The sequence below is a fragment of the Drosophila guanche genome, unplaced genomic scaffold, assembly GCF_900245975.1.
Source record: "Drosophila guanche unplaced genomic scaffold, DGUA_6, whole genome shotgun sequence".
In the NCBI taxonomy this organism is placed as follows: domain Eukaryota; kingdom Metazoa; phylum Arthropoda; class Insecta; order Diptera; family Drosophilidae; genus Drosophila; species Drosophila guanche.
The window spans coordinates 3,920,841-3,930,277 of NW_022995746.1; positions in this window are offsets into that span (position 1 = coordinate 3,920,841).

The window sequence follows — 9,437 nt, forward strand, 5'->3', positions numbered from 1 at the left end:
AATTGTAAGCTGATTAGTTGAATATTTGTGTCCACATCAAATCGTTCCTAAGTGTTGTCCGAGCAGAATTCAATTAGGGTTTGCACTTTTATGAGCAGATTCAATTCACATAACACTCGAGCCGCATCCTGTGACCTGGGGCAAAGGTTCCCTTTGAAGGTACCTTGCGGACATTTGCCATTTGGCATTGGAATTAGTATTAGGAGAACCCAACACAATTGTAGCTTTAATTTTTAATTGCTGACCACAACAAAGAAACTGCAAACAGCGGAACGACAGCATGCTGCGGCACATCCAATTTGCATCGCTGCATAAACGAAATGACTTCTGGGCAGGGACTGCTACTGTAATGGGTGGAGGAACCTGAACCACTCGCATTTGCAGCTTAATTTAACATGAAATGGTCTCCAATTGTGGCGGGTCTCTCACCATCCCCTAACTGCGGGAGTCCTCCCGCGTCCTTCCATCTCTTGGAAACCACAAAACGATTGCAGCTGAGAGGAGACGTGGAAATGTTTGTGGCCAGAGTCGGTTGAGGGTTCTCCTTCTCCCTCATTTGTCTGTTAGATATTTGTTAGCTCTTCTCCATCTTCATCTAAATGCCTGATTAAAGGCAGCATTGAAGCGTCAAACCTCTAGGCACATCTCTGCCTTGAGGCTTCCCTTCCCCTCCTGCGTTGAAAAGGCAGTCATTTGCCACCCACGTGCGTGATTTTCTTTTAAATAAGGCGCGAGAAAAACACCAACATCTCAAAGGCAAAATGGAAAATGGAATGCGGGAAAAGTTCTCCCATGTTGAGCCACGTGAGCCGCCTCCGAGACTGTCGCCTTCAATTAGACAACGCCGCTCGCATTTTTATCCCGCTCACATAATTACAGGCAGACACCACCCAAAAGGGATATAAAGGATGTGACGGATCCCAGGGACTCCCTCTCCATCCTTGACTTGAGATGAGAAAGCCCTTCAGCCAGAGAGGGATGCGCCACCATGAAGGTTGGGGCAGACCGAAAATAAGTTAATTAGACAAATTGAGTTAGCAAAGGGTTAGAGAGGGGGCAGTAGGCGTGGTTAGGGAGCAATGTAATAGGATTTATAATTCTTTCTTTATTCTTTCCCATTTTTGGCTTGAGTTCAAGTGATTCCAGGTTATTCGGGGAATATTATTTTGAATGCCCCTGAACCAAGAAGCAAAACTAGAGAAATCCCAGTAACATTTTCCTTGGCTTATTGAGAGTGTTTTCCCTTATTGCTTTCGTATCTTGTTTGGCCATTATCATAGCTGTTGTAATCGCTGCTGCTCTCCTTTCCTCCTCGATTGTAGAGCAAAAGTTTAATGTTTCGCTTGGAAAAGGATTCCGTCAGTCAAGTCGTTAAAATCAAATTGAAATGGCCTTCAGGGGTGACGATCTCCACGCTCTTGTCGGAGTTAAGTATGCAAACTAAAGACATTCCACCCATCTCTGTCGCTCCTCCCTCTGGAGGTTGATTTCAAAGTGACCTCTCCATAATTTCAGGGATGGGAACTCTCGTTTCGAATGCAATCGGTGCATAAATTTCGCATATCAAAGGAAAGCAAACAGCCACGGCTCTCCCGTTGCTTTGGGCGCAAATGAAGTGCAAAAACTGGGCAAAACGAAGTGGGAAAATATTTGCACAACAAAGTAGCAAAAGGAAAACAAACGAGAAACGTGAAAAATATTTTCACAGTTGCAAAAGTTCCCTCGCTGCCTGGAAAACTGTCGGAAAAGCGTGAAAAAAGTGCGATGGTAAATATTTATGGAATATTTTCGCAGATTCTGCAAATCAAATCAAATTTCTGTCCGCGTGATTTATGAGAGGAACGAGGGAGAGCACCAGACCGAAGGTACTTCTGCAGTTGTTTACTTGTCAAAGGATTCGATGGGAATCCCCTCACTTCACCCTCTCCACTTGGGGCAATCCCCTTTGCAGACAATGCAATTTGCAGGTGTACTTTAGTCGTGTGGGAAGTCTGATGGAAAAACCTGGCGTCCGACATGGAAAATCCTCAGAAATTGACTTAAAGAAAGGAAGGGGGAAAGGGGGAAATTAGCTCTGCTGCAGTGAAATAAATTGCAAATTTCAAGGCGGAAATTGAAAATTTATTGGCAAAAGAAAAAGTTGTTAATGGCTTTCCTCTCCTCATCCTCCTCATTGAACTTTCTCCTTGTCTTTCTTTGTTTTCCGCTACCTTCACTTGGGAGAAGTCTCACAGAGATCCTTCGGCGAGAAATGAGAGATGAGCGAGTGCTGCAGTTGCGGGAATTGATGATCATTTCTGTCAGGAGACAAAGTGCCAACATTTTGCACCGCTATCAAACGGAGAGAAACGACGAGAGACCTCTTCCCAGTCCCCCTCCCTCCGTGCAGGACATTAAAAATTAGTTTCGCCTGTTTACTTGGAGCTGCAGTTTCTCAATATTTTCTGTGCCCTCCTCCCAGTGCGTCCCTCCCTTCTCGTACATTTTTCATGCTTTCTTTCGAGTGCCGCAAAGCATGCAACACATGCAGCTGAAAGCTGCGAAAGTTGAGCACAAAGTTTGCCACTCCTCCACCTCCTCCTCCAAGAAGAAACCTTTCCCATAATAAGTCACGCTTAGCTTCCCCTCTCCCCATGTCCCTGAGTGCATTTTTCACCTTTTATCATTATTTGTTCTCCCGTTTTGCACGGTTTTCCCAGTGGAGGGGATGATGATTGCTTTGGTCTATGCAAAGTGACTCAATTTGGGTTCATGTATCCATTAGATACTCCCCACCCTACTTGCATGCGCCTCTTGCTGCGTATAAAATATTTTGCAGATAATAAAAGCTGCGAGAAAAAACACTGAATTTATGCCCTGTGAACACTCGTAAATTTTCAATGTTCGTGATGATAAAAATCGGCCATGAAAACACAGCACAGAAATAGAAATGTATAGGAACCTCTCTCTCCTTGTTGTGTGTTGCGAGAAACTTTTATGGGGAGGGACTTTAACTGGAGAGGGGAGAGAGAACCATAAATGGATCCTAAATATTTATGGGAATTCTCGTGGATAATTTGGAAATTTCCATTGAGCAATGAATCCCCGAATGGAGAACTATTGCTATCAGAGAGATAATCTCTGATGAGTACTAAATGTACCAACATTTAGACACTCGCTGTGAGAAAACTTCCTTCAATTTCCGCAGCTATAAATTTGAAAGAAAACTCATTTGAAATTGCCAAAGATAAACAGAAATCGAAGTCTTCTCCCTCCCCTGCACACATTTTCCAGCAGTAATTTAAAGACAATTAACAGGCGACAGGAAGTGTGTCCAAGAGCACAGAAAAGTTAAAGAGAAAAGATAAATAGAGAAAGAGAAAGTGGAGCAACATGGCCGAAAAAGATAAATAAATTAAAAGAAAATAAAAGAAACAATTCCGAGGGGGAAAGGAGCAAAAAGAAGAAATCGATGCGAAGGTCATTCCGGGTCAGTGATAAAAACTCCTCCACAAGTTCTCTCTTGGAGAAGTCGAATACCAGAGGACAGGGAGGTTGGAATTAATTGCAGACAAATTTAATTTTATGACAGCGAATTTCATGGCTCTCTTGCCAGCGGCTCTTAAAGTATAATAAAACTGGAGAATTTCCCGAAATTCGCTTGTCGATGAAAACGAATTGTTGTTGATTTTTATTGAGACTCGAATTAAAAGCGATGAAAATGTGATGGAAAATGCGCTGAAACCCCTCGCCAATGTTGTTTGTCCCTCTCGAGGAAGAGACTTTTTTCCCCTCATTGCCATTCCCCCCCTCCTCCTCTATGAGCATAAAAACAACAACCACAATGTTCGCTGTTAAACGGCTCGCTCCGTGAATCATTTCAGTAGGAGATGGATCAGAAGACGCAGGAGGAGAGGTGCAACATTTGTGGCACACGAAAGCGGAGCTCGTATTTTCCCCTTTTCATTGTTGCTGTCGGTGGGCTGAGGGACTGAGGGGCAGGTCAAAGGGCGTTGCATGTGTGCTCTGGAAATATTTGAACAATTAACTTTTGCTTTTACCCGGAGGCCGCTGGTGGAAATTTGTGCGGTTTTTCTAGTGGACACCTTATTCACATCCATTTTCACTCGAAATGCCACCAGCATCAACACAGACAACAATAAAAACATATTTTACAAGAAAAACAGCAACAAAATGGAACTAATTATGAAATTTTTGTTGATGAAGAAACATGGGGATATGGGAAAATAATCCATTATGTTTTTGGAAAATGATGAAAATAGGTGTTAGAGCAGGAAAGATATTGTTTATGTAAAAGGAGAGGAGTCAGCACCAACAACAGAACAAGGTCAACGGCATAACATATGCGAAGCAGAGCAACAACAGAAGAAGAAACGGCAGACTGAGAGCATAACCATTAACAGTAGCGTAACAGTGACACTTATAACAGAGCCATGAAGATCAACAGCGACAGCAGAGGAGAAGATTGACAGCACGAAGCTGTTACAGTTACAGAAGAATCACAGCCAGTAACAGAAGCCACGAGCATATGTAGATCCGCCGAGATCGATCCGTGCCGTTAACATAAATTGTTTCTACGCTTCTCCCAGTCTACAGCGCTTTAATGTTAATGTTAACCATAAACATACAATTAAACATTATCTTACATGAATACAAAGGATTGTTTGAAGTTTCTGAAATGTTGTAGGAATCAATAATAAACTTGAAGGGAGATCATCAGATTTATCTTTTATATCCCCACTTTATGTTCCACGTTATCTGGAGAAGAAACGGAATGTTTTCTTTCACTTACATCACAGTTCACAACCTCAGCAGCAGCTCCACAAACTGTTGAAGAGGATGTTGACATTTTCATCTTCATCTTCATTTTCCATGCATCGCTTGGCCTTTAGCCACAGTCCTATCTGCCATTCAGGACACTTGCCACATATCTTCTCTCCTCTGTCTCTCTCTTTGTATCTCACCCCATGTGTGAGAATGTATCTGTATCTCAGCGTGGGTCCGGGGCTGACATCAAGTTCATAAAAATATCTGCCATAATTGCAGCTAAGTCAGCAAATGTTGACTACTATCCTGACACTGCCGCACATCTCCTCATCTCATTCGCCTCACAGCCTCACACTCGCCACTTCCCCCTCTCCCATACCACTTCATTTTTTTGCTCCCTTTTCCCTTCTCATGGCTCTCGTCTAGCCGCATTTTCCTTTCAGCTGCGTTTTCCTTTGGTTAAATATGAAATGAAAGGATTCACACAAGCAACGCAGGAAGCATCGCAGCTCCACGACAGCGAGGGGAAGTAATATGGGTGGAATAGTTTCAGGGATGGAGAGAGGAAGAGGCATGAATGGGAGCACTTAGTTTTATGATTCCACATTCTGCTCTGCAGAAGCTACTGTTCCAGGTGGCGGGAGTAAATGAAGCCAGAGCAAACTGATTCTGACTCTGAAAATGCCACTTTCTTTGGATGTACATGGAAGGTTTCCCATAGAAGCTCGATATTGTATTGATCACTATATGCAGCCCTTCTTAGTATCCAATATATATTCCAATCACTCTCCCTTCTCCCTTCTACAACATTCAATTATGTGGCGTTTGGGGACTTCCCCAAAATGCAAATCAAAATGGGAGGCAATAAAGTCACTCTCGAGTTGTAAACAAGATGGGAAAAGTGTCTCCTTCAACTCCTCCCTCTGTCATTATTCTCCAGAAGAGTCAGAAAGAGTTCAGAGATAACCTTTCTCTCTCTCATCTTTCCCTGCTGCTGTCATCGTTCCCTGCTTCTTTTTTTAAGCCCCATCACAGTGGGAGTCAGCTGCAGGAGGCGTGGCGGATTGCAGTTACATCGGAGGGGACCAAAGGGGAGCCAAGCGAAAGACATTTGAATATCTCCCAAGCAGCATTCTCCTTTCTCCCTCCCGTCATGTCTCTTACTTTGTTGCATTTCCTTTCCTGCTTGGAAAAGTTTTCTTTGTTTTTGCAACAAATTGAGGCAGCTTTTCATGTTCCTTTTCATTTGCTTCGTTTGCCCCGCTCAACCTTACTTTTGTCTCTTTCTCCGCTTCATTTGGCCAGCTCCAAACATTTATTCTGGACAAAGTTTGCTCCATTGCCATTCGAGGCTTCCCTCCATGATGCTTTGTGCTGCTCTCTCCAGTGGACAGTCGATGTGAGTACCACCAGATACTCTCATTTCTGGCAGCTTCATTTCCCATTCTCCAATGAGGCGCACCATTTGATTTCTCTCTTCCCCCTCGTTAACATTGCTTACATTTCCATTCCATTTCCATTTATCTTTCAATTTGAATTCGAATTTGTATTACATCATTTACAGCATTTGGAATGTGTTCCATGTGAATGCCTCATTAGCCAGCCGCTGTGTTCCTCTGCTCTCTATCAATTGAAACTGTTCTCCACTAATTTTTCTACACATTTTGACCCACTGTAAATCACTTTTCCCTTTTCTATTTCAACTGCAGTTCAGAAGCTGAACCTGGGGAAAACGTTCGAAACTTATTTGTATTTTCAATTAAACTCTCGAATATTTTCCTCTGCAAATGCAGACCCCACAGCGGTTAGGGATCTGTGTTCCATCCACGTAACTGCTCTCCTCCCTACTCCCTCCCTCCTTCCACACTTCCTGAGCTGCTGTCCGTTATCGGAGCTTCCGCTTCTGCTTAGTTTCCTCTCCCATCGGCACTTCCCCTGCCCGGAACTGAATCCCTCCGAAAGTGTTTATCATTAGTTCACATGACTTGCCCTCCCAGTCCCCATCCCAAAACATCCATTTCAGTCTCCTCTTCATTTGCGTAGTCATACAAAATTAATTAGGAACCTCTTCACACAACTCCCAGTGAAAACTGAGAATGAGAGAGAGGGAATCCGAGTGAGAGATGGGAACGAACTTCATCCTAAATTACTCATACGCCAACGGCACCCATTAATTTCCCTAATGTGCTGCATCCAATCCCATCCGGCTCCTGCAGCTGCGGCTCTAATTTCTACTTCAGTACTTGGGATCTATCTCCCACTATTATTTCAGGCTCAAGACTAAATTTGGCTGGATTCAGGGTCGAATTGATATATTTGTGTGTTGATGAGGTGCCAAGTGGGCGAAAGTCAAGGCGAAAAGGTGAGAGTGGAAAGCTTTCTTATCGAGAAACGATTCCCAAGAAGATTAATTGGAATTCGTCAGGGGAGGGAGCTCTCAGAAGTCTTAGGGTGGCCCAAAGGTGAAAAAGAAACAAGAAAAAATACCAATAAATAAACAAGATAAATGATTGAGATGAGGAAAGAAGGGTAAAGAAACAGGCACAGGAAAGTGCAACTGAAAGAGAAATATGGCCTGGAAAACTCTGTCGTTTCTCCACGGTAGCATCCCCCTTCATAACTTATAGATTTCCCCTCCAGTGGGTCATGAAAAAGTTTCCAACTTGAGATGAAATTGCATTTAATTAACATTCAGCCGCAACTTATCCTCCTCCCACTCATTTCACATGGAAATCACTCTGCAAGGAGGAAGGGAGGGCTCTCCCCTTATATAAATGCATTGCAACAGTTGGCCGACTCCTCTGCCCTCCTCATTTTCCTTCCTTAATTCCATTCCTCGCCTTCGAAAAGTCGAAGCTTTTATATCTTCATTATGGCAGCATCGTTCTGGACATCATCCGATCTCTGGACAGAGTGCGTGGAGTACGCCTTTGCCTTCCGCTGTCTCTTACGGAACCCATCCCCGCAACTCCTTCCTTCTCTCTGATGACATTTCACTTTGCGTGGCCTTCCTCGTTTGGCATTAAATTTCCCCACCATTTCTGGGACATGTTCTCTTTTAATTGAAAGACGGGAAGACTTTAACGAATTTATCGATGGATGGATGCCATATCCCACCCTTCCATTACCCTCCCCTTGCATGGATGGATGAGTGGGGGGCATGGTCGGTTTGCCTTGTAACATATTTTATGCATGCCCCACTGGGCGCTCACTGAACAATTCTCCGAGCAGGGGAGGGATATGAAAAATATCTCCATCGCATTTGCATGGATTCTGTGCAAAGTCGCGGCAAGTGGCTCAGTGGCAGAGTGGGCAGGGGCAGGGGCAGGGGCAACAGGTACAAGTGCGGCATATGCAAATAATGATGCCATTCAGGGGAGTTGCCCTTTTCCCGGGTGCTGTTCCCTCCGTTGTGTCTCCGCTCTCGGAGGATATTAACCAACTGGAAGATAAACAGCAACAACAAGTGCATCAGCTGTCCTCCCATTCTTCCATAAATCATGCAACACCTTCGACCCGTTCTGTGAAGTTCTCCGAGTCTGTCGCACTATTGAGCGCCTCACGACGTGACTTTGAAGCAGTTGCAACTTGACTTTCCCCTCTGGACAGCCCTGTTAACCTCTCAAGAACTGAGATATTCATGTTCTCCTGCCTGCTCTGCTCTCTCCCCCTAAAACTCCCTCTCTGGCTAGCATTAGCATCTCAAACAAGGCGAAACATTCAAATTGATGTGACTCCAGGCCCACAGCCCCAGCCCCAAGACGAAGGCGCATCCGAGTGGGAGAACAAGCAGATGGATGGATGCATGCGGAGGGAGTGGAACTGAGTGGAGAACCACAACTAGTCATGCATTGGGGTCAGGTCATGTCAGGAGAGGAATGAGAAGGGAGAGCTATGGAGCCATCACTTTTTCCTTGGCAGAACCGCGGGCATGCGTGGGGCGGAGTGTCGTGAGGATTTTCCACTCTATCCAAATGTTTCCATTTGCATTTGTAGGCCAAGAAAATGCCGAAAGAAAGCAGAAAATGTAAAATGAATTAGAAATGGGAAAGTGTTACGTGGGGATGCCCCTTCTGCTGCTGTGGCATAGATTCATTCAACAAAATACTTTTTCCGGCTACTATTTCCATTCCCTATTAAATTTCCATTTAACTTTCTTCATCTGTGAGTTCAAGGCCAGGACTCAACCTTGAACTCTGCTGGACCGAAGGCAGCAGAGGATGGGGAATACATTCCTCGAATTTGTTCAAACTTCTCTCGGACCGAAAACTCATTTACAATTCCGAAACAGAGGCCGGCCGGCAGTCCAGTCTGATGGACAAGTTTTGCACCTGAGGAGCATGATAAAAGGGAAGGGAGACACACCTCGACATGGAATACCTACGAATGAGTAATCTCATGTGATGCTGTTCGTTGGTAGAAAATGAATAAAATGGCCAGACGGTAGCGAGGTAACAGTACAACGAGATTTCCCCTTAATTATGTAAATTAATTTGGAATTAAAGTGGGAAAAGATTTAAAGAAATTTTAACAATGTTAGCAACATCCCCGTTTATATTAGAATGCCTCTTAGAATAATATTCGATTGTTTTTTGACACAATTGGCTCGAACACAAAGGTCTCTGCTCCCTCGAATATGCAAAAACAAGATAGAGAGAGTTATCCCTGGC